We start from the raw sequence: 14,898 nt of genomic DNA, 5'->3' as shown, positions 1-14,898 counted from the left end.
CATTTTTTATAACTACCACAAAGTCAAATTTGGCTTAGAAAGCCTTACCTCAGCTTAGGGATGATTCCCAATGTTCCCAACTAACACCCCTGAAAATGAAAATTCCCAGTATTAAACTTTAATATTTTAATGCATAAAACACTTTTCTCAACTCTCACAAATCCAAAAATTGAGTATTAAGCCTTACCCTGAATTTGGGATGGTTTCCACCTTACTTTCACTGATGATCCGCTCTAGTAGATTCAGAGAGAACTCCGCCAGGAGCGTCGTGGTGACTTCGGATCATCGATCCGACATAAAAATAGCCCAAAAACGAAGAGAGAGAGAGAGAGAACTGAAGGGGGGAGAGAGAGAGAGAGTGTGTGTGTTAGCTTCCTTAAGAAGCTTAAATTTCGGACTTCCCATATTTATAGAACAGGGAATTTCGTCGACGAGCCCATCCTTCATCGACAAGTACTTCACAAATTTCGTCGACGAGACCCTGTATTCGTCGACGAAATTCAGGCTGCCTCAAAACCCCTCTCGGTATTTTCTCATTGACGAAGCCCTGTGTTTGTTGACGAATTCTCTTAAGCCTTCGTAGAAGAAACCTTGTGTTCATCGACGAAGCTTGGCAGCTTCCCTTCTTTCCTAACTTCCATTTCCCTTTTCTTTTATTGTTTAAATTTCATTTAAAATCCGGGTCGTTACATCCTCCCCTCTTTATAAAAATTTCATCCTCAAAATTTACCGTTCACATAACTCGTCATCCCTTAACCAGAAAAAAGGTCTACTCATTTTATTACCTATCCTCACTTATGGTGGAGGAATACCATGGTTACATTCCAAGTCTTGGGAGATTACATATATACAAAAGAAAGTTTCTCCCAAAACTAAAGTGCAACACTATTCAACCATTACATGTACCTGCAACAGAAAATTACTTAACTATTTACATTTATCCACTCAAACCTCATGAAATAAATGTGGATACCTCTGCTTCATCTGCTCCTCGGACTCCCAAGAAGCCTCTTCTACTACAAGATTCCTCCACAAAACTTTTACCTGAGGAATCGTCCTGTTACGTAGCTCTTGCACTTTCCTATTTAGAATCTGAACTGGTACCTCCTCATATCCCAGTGAATCACTAAGCTTCAACTCGTCATAACTGATGACATGAGAGGGGTCTGAGACGTATTTCCTCAACATAGCAACATGGAATACGTCATGGATCTTGGATAACACAGGTGGCAAAGCCAGCCTGTAGGCTACTGGTCCCACTTTATCTAAAATCTCAAATGGACCGATAAACCTAGGACTAAGTTTACCCCTTTTCCCAAATCACATAACCCCTTTCATCGGAGCTATCTTCAAAAACACATAATTACCCACTTCAAACTCCATATTCCTGTGACGGTTATTAGCATAACTTTTCGGTCGGCTCTGAGCTGCACTGATCCTGTCCCTGATAAGCCGAACCTTGCTGCACAAGCTCAGGCCCCACTACTCGCCGCTCACCCACTTCATCCCAAAATAAAGGAGAACGACATCTCCTACCGTATACAGCCTCAAACGGTGCCATGCCAATGCTAGACTGATAACTGTTATTATACGCAAACTCTACCAGTGGCATGAACTGAGTCTAACTACCCCTAAAGTCTAGTACGCACACACGGAGCATGTCCTCTAGTATCTGTATTGTCCTTTCAGTCTACCCATCTGACTGAGGATGGAATGCCGTACTAAATGATAACTGAGACCCCATAGCCTCCTGCAAGCTCCTCCAAAATTGTGATGTAAATCATGGGTCTCGATTTGACACAATCGATATTGGCACCCCATGAGAACAGACTATCTCTTGAATGTAAATCTCCGCTAAACGACTGAGGGAATAGTTGATCTTAATAGGTATAAAGTGGGCGGTCTTTGTCAAACGATCAACAATCACCCAGATGGCATTCTGGCCATGTAACGCCGTCGGCAGTCCTGACACAAAGTCTATAGATATATGATCTCACTTCCACTCTAGGATAAATAACGGTTTTAACTGCCCTGTCGGCCTCTGGTGCTCAGCCTTTACCTGCTGGCACGTCAAACACTGGGCTAAATACTCGACGATCTCTCTCTTCATACCACTCCACCAATACGACTCTCATAGATCTCTGTACATCTTCGTACTCTCGGGATGAACCGTATACAAAGATCTGTAAGCCTCCTCTAGAATAGTCTTCCTGATCTCAGTATCTGCAGGAACGCATAATCTAGAATGGAATCGCAAAGCTCCGTCATCTGCAATACAGAACTCCTCCCCTTGACCACTCTGTACTCTATCCATCACCTCTACTAATTCTGGATCCTCCTTCTGGGCGGCTTTAATTCTTTTCTACAGAGTAGGCTATACTACCAAGCTGGCAATACACACTAGAAGATCACTCTCCACCAAATCTATGCCGAGTCTCTCCAGATCCATCATAATCGGATGCTGGATCTCCATAGCTACTAACACTGGTTCCCTGGATTTCCTGCTCAACGCATTAGCCACCATGTTTGCTTTCCCTAGGTGATAACTTATGGCACAATCAAAATCCGTTATTAGCTCTAACCACCTTCTCTTCCTGATATTCAGTTCCTTCTACGTGAAGAAATACTTTAAGCTCTTGTGGTCGGAGAAAATCTCACACTTCTCACTGTACAGGTAATGCCTCCAAATTTTCAGTGTGTGTACCACTGCAGCCAACTTAAGACCATGTGTAGGGTAGTTCTTCTCATATTCTTTCAGCTGTCTGGACGCATACGCCACTACCCTACCATACTGCATCAATACATAGCCAACTCCTTTCAAGGATGCATCACTGTAAATAACATACCCCTCACCCCCAGATGGGATGAGTAACACTAGTGCTATGACTAATCTTTGCTTCAGCTCCTGAAAACTCTGCTCACAGCTGTTGTCCCACTCAAACCTGACATTCTTCCTCGTCAGTCATGTCAAGGGTCCTGATAAAGCTGAGAATCCCTCAACGAAACGACGATAATAGCCAGTTATCCCGAAGAAACTCCTAATCTCCTAGACATTTCTTGGTCTAGCCCAATTCACTACCGCCTCAATTTTGCTAGGATCCACAGAAATACCATCTCTAGATATAACATACCCCAAAAACACGACCTTCTCAAGCCAAAATTCACATTTACTGAATTTGGCGTATAAATTCTTTTCCCTAAGTGTTTGCAAAACCTGCCTCAGGTGCATCTCATGCTCCTCATAACTCCTCGAATAGACCAGTACATTATCAATAAAAACAACAAAAAACTGGTCTAGGTATCGATGAAAGACTCTGTTCATCAAGTCCATAAATACCACAGGAGCATTTGTCAATCCAAACGACATAACGAGAAACTCGTAATGCCCGTACCTGGGCCTGAATGCTGTCTTCGAGACGTCTTATGCTTTCACCTTTACCTGATGGTAGTCGGATCTGAGGTCAATCTTCGAATACACCCGTGTACCCTGGAGCTGGTCAAACAAATCGTCAATACGGGGTAGATGATACTTGTTCTTGATTGTTACTTTATTAATCTCTCTATAGACTATACACATCCTCATAATCCCGTATTTCTTCTTCACAAATAAAACTGGAGCTCCCCACGGAGATACACTAGGTCGTATGAAGCCTTTATCAAACAGATCCTGCAACTGATTCTTCAATTCTACCAACTCTACTGGCGCCATCCAGTAAGGTACTTTAGAAATCGTTGCTGTACTTGGAAGTATATTAATAGGAAAATCTACCTCACAATCGGGTGGCAAGCCTGGTAACTCATCTGGGAAAACATTTGTAAACTCCTTTACGACAGGCGTGCTAACAAGTTTCGACTCATTCTCTGACATGTCTTTCACAACAGCCACAAACCCCTGACAACCACTCAGCAGCAGTCTCCTGGCCTGAATACCTGAAACTAGCTGAGGCGAGGATTGCACTCGTGACCCTACGAACTTGAATTCCGCTTTTCCCTAGAGATCTGAATATCACCTCTCGTGCATGGCAATCTATGTTGGCAAAATTAGCCGCTAGCCAATCCATGCCAAATATAACGTCAAACCCGTGCATGTCTAACATTATCAAATCAGCAGACAATATTTTCCCCTAAATCTCTACTGGGCAGTCGCGGAGTACCCTACTACACGTCACTACTGATCTAGTCGGCGTAGATACCAACAATTCGACATCTACTGAATGTGTTTTAGCCCCACATAATTTAACACACCTTGAGGACACGAACGAGTGTGTAGCTCCTGAATCAAATAATGCAATAACTTTAAAAGAAAGCATAATCACCATACCTGTCACCACGTCACCTGATGTCTCAGCCTCACTCGGCGTAAGAGAAAACACCTTGGCTGGAGCCGTATTCCTCTGCTGGCCCCCACGTGGCGCCTGATAACCTCCCTGATATGGTCTAGGAGATGGAATTGCGTCCGGTGGGGTAGGGCAGTCTCGTACCATGTGCCCCGATTTACCGCAACGATAGCACACCGGAACTGCATCTAGTGGGGTAGGACAGTCTCGCACCATGTGCCCGATCTACCACAGTAATAGCACACCATACCACCAGCTCGACACTCCCCCCAGTGCCTCATAACACAAATCTGACAGACTGGAGGACCCTGCCCTATCTCTACCTCACGTCCTCCCGTCTCCTGTCTCCATCCTCTGCCATGGTTACCTCTCCTCCACTAGCCCGATCTATGACTCTGCTGGTAACTGGTAGATGCAGATCTCTTCCTCTATCCCTGCTCCTTTGCATCAAGGCGCTCACCAATCTCTGCCAATGCTGCCCTGTTGACCAACTTAGCAAAGTCCTAGATCCACAGCACCACTGCTTGCTTGAATATACTTCGCCTCAAGCATCTCTCAAACTGTCTCGCCTTCCTTACCTCATCAGGAACAATATACGAGGCGAAACAAGAGAGCTCGATGAAGTGTGCTGCATACTGCTGGATGGATAGCTGTTCCTGTTTCAGACTCAGGAACTCTTCTACCTTAGCTTCCCTAACAGTAGCTGGAAAATATCTATCGAAGAACAGATCTTTAAACCGGTCTCATGTTATGACTATCGGAGTCACCCTCTGCTGCTCCAATAGTCTCACCATAGTCCACCACCTCTTAGCCTCTCCTGTCAATCTATAGGTGGCAAAGAGGACCTTCTGCTCTTCAGTACACTGCAACACAGCCAGGATTTTCTCAATCTCCTGCATCCAGTTCTCAGCGGCTATAAGATCAACCCCGCCTGAGAATGCTGGAGGATTCATCTTCATAAACTTCTCTATGATACACCCATGGCCTATAGATGGACCACTCTGCTTCCTTAAACTCCTAGCAATCTCAACTATAACTTGTCGAGCCACACTACATAATACCGCATCAGAGTCAGTCCCAGCTACACCAGATGGTCCTGCTCCATCTCTGCCACTGGCATGGGCACTATTTCCTTCCGGATCCATCATGCAAACAATAAACACAACTCAGAAATCCTATCCTTCTATTTTACCCACCTATCCTCACCACCTATCTCAACACCTCATTTCTAATTTCCAGTCCTACATTCTAGGAACACAACCCGACAATAGCTTATTATGGTTTTCCTGAAATCGTCACCCTAGGAAAAGCTCAGAAACTACAACGGAAGTCCTGCTTCCAGACTATAGAACAAAACCTCAAATCCTTTCCTAAACTCTAGTATTGTTTCTGCTGCACCCTAAAGTCTACAGAACCTAGCAACCTAGGCTCTGATACCAAGCTGTCACGACTCGCTCATTTTCACATTTTATATATATATATAATAATATCAACATCACACATCTCACATTCTAGCTCAGCAGGTCACAATCCACTTGGACCCGTGGGTACTAGGGATACATCAGAACATACAGCAGAAGCTTACGCAGCAGAAAGTATAAAATCATATACATCTCATCATAATGTGCAATACAACATACTAGAGTACTACAATCACTATCTCTCCGTATATACATTCCAAAAATGGAATCTAGGGACAATTCCCACATAAACCCAACTGTCCCTATCAAAAACCTACCCTTCCAAAAAGGGCTGATAATCCACACTATGTCAGCAGGGCTTTTCCCGCTCTCCTATCTGGGGCTCTTGAAAAGTTTATGAAATTTAGGGGTGAGACACCTCTCAGTAAGGGAAATAAACTAATACCAGTGTGTGGCAACATGAGTATTCAGTGTTCTACATATGTCATACATAACATATTCAATACTGTATATCAAATCTGGGAAAACATACAAATATCAAAACATGGCAGAACATACTGCATTTCATAAGCGTATCTCATCTCATATCATAATACTAACATAAAAACAATCATGGTAGGTTAGCTGACTGTTGTCATGTATTAACCCCACATGACTAGGTTGTGTGGCCCGAAGGCGGGACCTGACAATGGTTGGCCGACCACTGCTAAGTCAATAGTCTAGTCTGTAGGTTTGATGGGTCTACCCATACTGGTCCGTACACCAGGGGCGATAACAGCACACTTCTTGAAAATAACCACATCGACCATCCAATCTCACACCACTCCGTACAGCGGCATTAACACAGATATCATGATCACGAAGACCATGGACACATAGCAACGGTACCGTGCAAGTGCTAGCCTAGATCAAGCCAACTAGGTTCTGATATCATATACATATACTGAAATCGTGATACATAAATATCTCATATCATTTATTTTCACGTCAATCATATCATTTCACATATATACGTGTATCATGAAAATCATCGGCCCGTACGCCGGTATTACACATTTTATCATAGCTCGGCCCATACGCCAGCTACGCATAGCACAGCCCGTACATTGGCAAACCATAATCACATAGCACGACCCGTATGCCGGCAAATCACATCTTATAGCACGGCCCGTACGCCGGCAAATCACATCTCATAGCACGCCCCATACACCGGCAAATCACATCACATAGCACAGCCCGTATGCTAGAAAATCACATAAAATCTCGGCCCGTACGCCCATTTTTCCATCATAAAAATTGGTATCATCCGCATTCCCAAAAAACAGTATCTCGCAACATTTTTACTCATGCCACACAACGGATTTTCCATATATTCAACATACGATCATTTTCATAGTATTTTGCAAATATAAAACATATATATATATATATATATAAATATATACGTTTTCCATAAATCAAATGATAAGTATATATATAAGCATTTTCTCAAAAACAGAAATTAGCTTAGTTTATCCCCTTACCTGATTCTTGCAAAGCCCCTAAGAAAATCTTCCTGGCACCCGCAGGGTTCCCAACTCAACAACCCTGGAAACGAAAACTCGCAGAATTAAAGTTCAGTATTTTCGTACGTACAACATTTCTATAACTACCACAAAGTCAAATTTGGCTTAGAAAGTCTTACCTTAACTTAGGGATGATTTCCAATGTTCCTAACTAACACCCTTGAAAATGAAAATTCTCAGTATTAAACTTTAATATTTTAACGCATAAAACACTTTTCTCAACTATCACAAATCCAAAAATTGAACATTAAGCCTTACCCTGGATTTGGGATGGTTTCCACCTTACTTTCACTGATGATTCGCTCCAATAGATTTGGAGAGAATTCTGCCAGGAGTGTCGTGGTGACTTCGGATCGTCGATCCAGCGTAAAAATAGCCCAAAAACAAAGAGAGAGAGAGAGAGAGAGAGAGAGAGAGAGAGAGAGAATCGAAGGGGAGAGAGAGAGAGAGAGAGAGAGAGAGAGAGAGAGAGAGAGAGAGAGAGAGAGAGAGAGTGTTAGCTTCCTTAAGAAGCTTAAATTTTGGGTTTCCTATATTTATAGAACAAGGAATTTCATCGACGAGCCCATCCTTCGTTGACGAGTACTTCACAAATTTCGTCAATGAGACCCTGTATTTGTCGACGAAATTCCACCCTACCTCAGAACCCCTCTCAGTATTTTCTCGTTGACGAAGCCCTGTGTTCGTCGACGAATTCTCTTAAGCCTTCATCGACAAAACCCTGCGTTCGTCGACGAAGCTTGGCAGCTTCCCTTCTTTCCCAACTTCTATTTCCCTTTTCTTTTATTGTTTAAATTTCATTTAAAATCTGGGTCGTTACAGTCATCCAAAAAAAAGATCAAAAAGTATCCTAGGGTTATAACACAAAAATCCATATGACCCTAACTCACCCACTTGCCCTACAAATAGGGTAGCTTAGTCCTCTTCTACTGCTGTGGGGCTCTATTCGCCCTCATACCTTGATTTCCTGAAACGTTTGTAATGCTGGGGTGAGACACCTCTCAGTAAGGGATACAAATTAATATTAGTGTGTGGCAACATGAGTATTTTTCGTGATATACATATAAATAGTACATAATTCATATTAGGTATAAAAATTTGTATCATACTTGAATAAAACATGATTTAACATAACATAGTTGAACATACTAAATTCCTATACTGAAAAATCATCTTATATAAACATATTATACTTGAATTATTACCGAGAATAGATAGATAGTTAGCTATCGTCATGTCTTATTCCCCACATGACAGGGTTGTGCGACTCGAAAGTGGGACCTAGCAATGGCTGGCCGACCATGCTAAGTCAAATATCAATTACAGTGTAAGTACGATGGGCCTGTTCCACCTGTGCCAGACTACAAGGGAAGCTATGACACTCCCATAATGCCACATCGACTGTCATCTCCCACACTCTACATAATATGTGTGGTAGCACTAATATAAATATAAACGTGAACATACAACTATGGTATCGTGCTTCATAAAACTAACTTAAGCTATCCAAGTTTTGATAACATATAATACATTCCATATTAAAACATAACTGTTTCTTATTTCAAAATAATATTTGACATAAACATATTTTATGATTTCTTACGTATCATACATAATCACAGCTTTTACACCGACATAATTCATAACGTAAAAATCACGGCATTTACGCCAGCATAATTCATAACGTAAAAATCACGACATTTACGCCGACATAATTCATAATGTATAAACATAAATTCTTGCACTATTTCACATAATCTTAAAACCATAGTTCTTGAACTGCTTTTAGGGTTTTTAAGAAAATTGCTATAATATGCTAATAATGGAAAAATCATAATATTTCAGTATGACATAATTTTCATGAAAAATATTATACTCATGCCACACAAACGTAAGTAGCCTCATAAACTCATAATTTCTTCTGAAATAATATTTTCTTATAAAATGTGTTAAAATCACTTCCCTGTTCCACAGCTGTAACGACCTCCATATATACTCATATAATAAAAGCAAAATAAATAAAACAGTCAACCCAAACCTGTGGGTAGCGGGGACACCTGTCATACACAGCGGAACCTAGGCAGTAGTAAATATAAATCACATTCATCAACCATAAATTACATAATACCAGAGTCTACTACATCTCCAAAATACTGTGTTTATATACAATCTCCAAAACATCAAAATAAACATAGGATTTTACAACAAAAATCTCCTGATCCTAGATCAAAACTTACCCTTCTAGTAGGGAAGCTCAACTCACTCAGCAGCGGCCCTGACTCGCCGCTCTCTCTAGGTTTCCTGAAAATCATTTAATGTTTAGGGGTGAGACATTTCTCTGTAAGGGAAAATAAACTAAATACAGTTGTGTGCCAACATGAATACTCAATGATAATATAGATATACAGTACAATCTTCATACCAGAAACATTCATCATTTAATAACTGCAAAAACGTATACTTTCATATTTCAATAAATCATACTAATCATAACTATCTGGTATAGTTAAATATACTAAAAACATACCTAGGATGAATAGCTAGCTGGTGTCATATATTACCCCCATGACGGGTTGTGCAGCCCAAAGGCGGGACCCGACAATGGCTGGTCGACCACTGGCAAGTAAAAAATGTCTGTAAGTACGATGGGCCCACCACACCCCGGTCCGGACTGCCAGGTGGATGTCTACAACTTTACACTGAAAGCCACATCGACTATCCATCTCCCACCCCCTCCTGGGGTGGTTAGCACCAATCTGAACATAGATATCTGATCTATAAGGTACGGTACCATGCTCCTGAACTGAACTAAACTAACATCCGGGTTCTGATAACATATAATACATGATAATATAGTATTTAACATAGATGGATTGATAGCATTTTCTATAATTTCATAAATACGGCCTCGTGCCGAAATCATACATAAAACACGGCCTTGCGTCGGCTATCAATCAAGACCTTGCCCCAAATATCTCATACATATCATTCTGAATAATAAATCAATTATCATGTATTTTCAACATCATTTTGTACTGTATTATTTCATATTCCTAAAAACATGCTTCATTCATTACATTGTCATATCATAATACTTCTCACGTAAAGTAATATTCATGTCACACATTTACTGTATAAAACCATACATTATATTCTAAAATCATAATTTTTGGCATCTCATACATATATATACATTTCAACATAATAGCAGTATTTGCCAAATGTGCATTTCCTTCGTAACTTACAGATATAATACGTGCTTTCCTGAAAATTAATTTACTGATAAATAATAATAATTTGCATGAAAAATAACTGCTTTAGTTTATTTCTTTAGCTGACACTTGCAGGGTTCCCTGTTCAATTCCTTGAAAATAATAACTTGCAGAACTAAACTTTGGGATTTATTCGAGTATATCATTTCCTTCAATTGTGGAAAGACTAAATTTCAAATAAAAAGTCTTACCTCAACTCAGGGATGAATTTCAACTCGCTTCCACCAACGATCCGCTCTAGCAGATTTGGAGAGAACTTCCCCAGGAGCATCGTGGTAGCCTCAGATCGTTGATCTGGCGAACGACGGAGCCGAAATCAAAGAGAGAGGAGATAGAAACCGAAGGAAGAGAGTGAGAGTGTGATTTTTATTAATTTTTTGCCTTTAAATCCGGGTTTTGGGTTATTTATAGGGCTGGATTCATCGACAAGACACGTCACCTCGTCGACGAGTCCTGTAGAAAGTTTGTCGACAAACCTGCACCTTCGTCGACGAATTTCAGATTTCCCCAAAATCCTCTCTCGGTATCTTCTCGTCGATGAAACTTGTCTTCGTTGACGAGACCCTCTTGTACCCTCGTCGACGAATCCCCTGTGTTCGTTGTCGAGGACCTAATAAATTTCCTCAGTTATTACTCTCAAAGTGTAATGTCATCAACGAATGCAAAGCGTTCGTCGACGAAGTCTGCTGCCTCCTTCTGTTTCTGTTTCCATTTTCCTCCCTCTTTATTCTTTAAATACCATTATTCTTTGGGTCATTACATCCTCCCCTCCTTATAAAATTTTGTCCTCGAAATTTACTGTTATATAATTCATCATTCCTTAAGGCAAAATAGTCTACTTATTTTATTACTTACCCTCACTTATGGCGGAGGAATACCGTGGTTACATTTCAAGTCCTGGGAGATTACATATACCAAAAGAAAATTTCTCCCAAAACTAAAATACCACTTACTAACTAAAGCATTACATGTACCTGCAAAAGAAATATTACCTATTTACTTACATTTTCCAATTACATATGAACTTCTTGGAATAATTGCGGGTATTTCTGTCTAATCTGTTCCTCGAGCTCCCAAGAAGCCTCATCTACAGCATGATTCCTCCATAGAACCTTTACCAGAGGAATCTTCTTATTACATAGTTCCTGTTCCTTTTTATCTAGAATCTGCACTGGTACCTCCTCGTAGACTAGCGAATCATAGAGCTCTAACTTACCATAACTGATAATATGAGAAGGGTCTGGGACGTATTTCCTCAACATAGATACGTGGAATACGTCGTGCATCCTGGATAGTATAGGTAGCGAAGCTAGTTTGTAGGCAACCGGTCCCACTTTCTCCAAAATCTCAAACGGACCGATGAACCTAGGGCTAAGTTTTCCTTTCCTTCCAAACCTCATAACTCCTTTTAACGGGGCTATCTCCAAAAATACATGATCACCCACATCAAACTCCAATTTACTGCGGTGATTGTTGGCATAACTCTTCTGTCGGCTCTGAGATGTACTAATTCTATCCCTAATGAGCCGAACTTTATCGTACGCCTGATGTACTAGCTCTAGCCCCACAACTCGCCGCTCACCCATCTCGTCCCAACATAAAGGAGATCGACATCTTTTACCGTACAGTGCGTTAAACGGTGCCATACCAATGCTGGCCTGAAAACTGTTATTATACGCAAATTCCACTAGCGGCATGAATAGAGTCCAACTACCCCCAAAATCTAATACACATGCTCGAAGCATATCTTCTAGTATTTGTATCGTTATCTCAGACTGCCCATTTGACTGAGGATGGAATGCCATGCTAAATGATACCTAAGACCCTAGAGCTTTCTGCAAGCTCCTCTAGAACCGTGACGTAAAATGCGGGTCTCGATCTGACATAATAGATACGGGCACTCCATGAGAATGAACTATCTCCTGAACGTAAATCTCTACTAAACAGCTAAGGGAATAGCTGATCTTGATAGGGAGGAAATGGGTGGTCTTAGTCAATCGGTCTACTATCACCCAAATCGCATTCTGGCCATGCGATGTCTATGGCATAATTGAAATGAAGTCCATGTATATATGATCCCACTTCCACTCTAGGATAAATAATAGCTGCAACTAACCCGCTGGCCTCTGGTGCTCGATTTTTACCTGCTGGCACGTCAAGCATTGGGCTACATACTCGACAATCTCTCTCTTCATACCACTCCACCAATAAAACTATCGCAGATCCTTATACATTTTCGTACTACCAGGATGAATTGTATACAATGATCTGTGAGCCTCCTCCAAAATAGTCTTCTTGATCCCAGCATCAGCAAGAACACACAGTCTGGAACGAAACCGCAAAGCTCCGTCATCTGCAATACTGAATTCCTCCCTCTGACCACTCTGCACTCTGTCCATTACCTCAACTAATTCTGGGTCTTCTTTCTGGGCAGCTTTAATTCTTTCCTGCACAGTAGGCTGTACCACTAGGCTAGCGATACATACTGGAGGATTACTCTCTATCAATTCAATGCCGAGTCTCTCTAGATCCATCATGATTAGATGCTAGATCTCCATAGCCGTCAATGCTGATTCCACACACTTTCTACTTAGTGCATCAGCTACCATGTTTGATTTCCTTGGATGATGACTAATGGTACAATAAAAATCTTTAATTAACTCTAACCACATTCTCTGTCTCATATTCAATTCCTTCTGGGTGAAGAAATACTTTAAACCTTGTGGTCGGAGAAAATCTCACACTGCTCACCGTACAGGTAATGCCTAAAAAATTTTAATGCGTGTACCACTGCAGCTAATTCAAGATCATGAGCAGGGTAGTTCTTTTCATATTATTTCAATGGACTAGACGCATACGCCACCACCCTGCCATGGTGCATCAACACACAACCAAGTCCCTTCAAGGACGCATCACTCTAGATAGTATAATCCTCACCCCTTGACAGGATGATCAATACTGGCGCTGTGACTGGCCTTTGTTTCAATTCCTGAAAACTCTTCTCACAGCTGTCGTCCCATTCAAATCTAGAGTTCTTCCTAGTCAGTCGTGTCGGAGGCCCGGACAAAGGTGAGAATCCCTCGACAAAACGACGGTAATATCTAGCTAACCCCAAGAAACTCCTAATCTCCTGTATGTTCCTCGGTCTAGCCCAATTCACTACCGCATCAATCTTACTGGGATCCATAGAAATTCTATCTCCTGAGATAGCATGCCCCAAAAACACAACTTTTTCAAGCCAGAAATCTCATTTACAGAATTTAGTATACAACTTCTTCTCCCTGTGCATATGCAAAACCTGCCTCAAATGCATCCCGTGCTTCTCATAGCTCCTTGAATAGACTAATACATCATCAATAAAAACAACAACAAATTGGTCTAAAAATGGATGGAAGATCCTATTCATCAAATCCATAAATATCGCAGGAGCATTTGTCAGACCAGATAGCATAACAAGGAATTCGTAATGCCCATACCTGGTCCTAAAAGCCGTCTTCGATACATTTTCTACTCTTACCTTTACTTGATGGTAGCCTGACCTGAGGTCAATCTTAGAATACACCCATGTACCTTGGAGCTGGTCAAACAAGTCATCTATATGGGGTAGAGGATACTTGTTCTTGATGGTCACTTTATTAATCTCCCTGTAATATATGCACATCCTCATAGACCCGTCCTTCTTCTTCACAAATAATACTGGAACTCCCCACGGAGATACACTGGGTCGTATGAAACCCTTATCAAGTAAACCTGTAATTAATATTTCAATTTTGCCAACTCTGCTGACGCCATTTGGTACGGTACTTTAGAGATCGATGCTGTACCTGGAAGTAGATCAATGGGAAAATCTACCTTACGATCAGGTGGCAAACCCGGTAATTCATCTGGAAACATATCAATAAACTCATTTACTACTGGCGTACTAGTGAGCTTCACTTCATTCCCTGTTGTTTCCTTCATGAAAGCGACAAATCCCTGACAACCACTTAAGAGCAGTCTCCTCGCCTGAAAAGATGAAACCATTTGAGGTAGCTGTAAAATTTGAATTCTAGTCTTCCTGGCGGTCTAAAAAGTACTTCTTTCGCATGGCAGCCTATATTGGCAAAATTAACTGCTAGCCAATCCATGCCGAAGATGATATCAAATCCATACATATCTAGCACCACTAAGTCGGCAGATAAAATTCTCCCCTGAATATCGACTGGATAACCACGAAGCATCCTACTACATCTCACCGTTGACCTGGTCGGTGTAGTTACTAATAATTCAATATCTAGTGATTGTGTTTCAGCCCCACACAATT

Source organism: Malania oleifera, chromosome 7, assembly GCF_029873635.1.
Source record: "Malania oleifera isolate guangnan ecotype guangnan chromosome 7, ASM2987363v1, whole genome shotgun sequence".
Taxonomy (NCBI): domain Eukaryota; kingdom Viridiplantae; phylum Streptophyta; class Magnoliopsida; order Santalales; family Ximeniaceae; genus Malania; species Malania oleifera.
The sequence above is the reverse complement of the archived record's forward strand: the minus strand, read 5'-3'. Positions refer to the sequence as shown.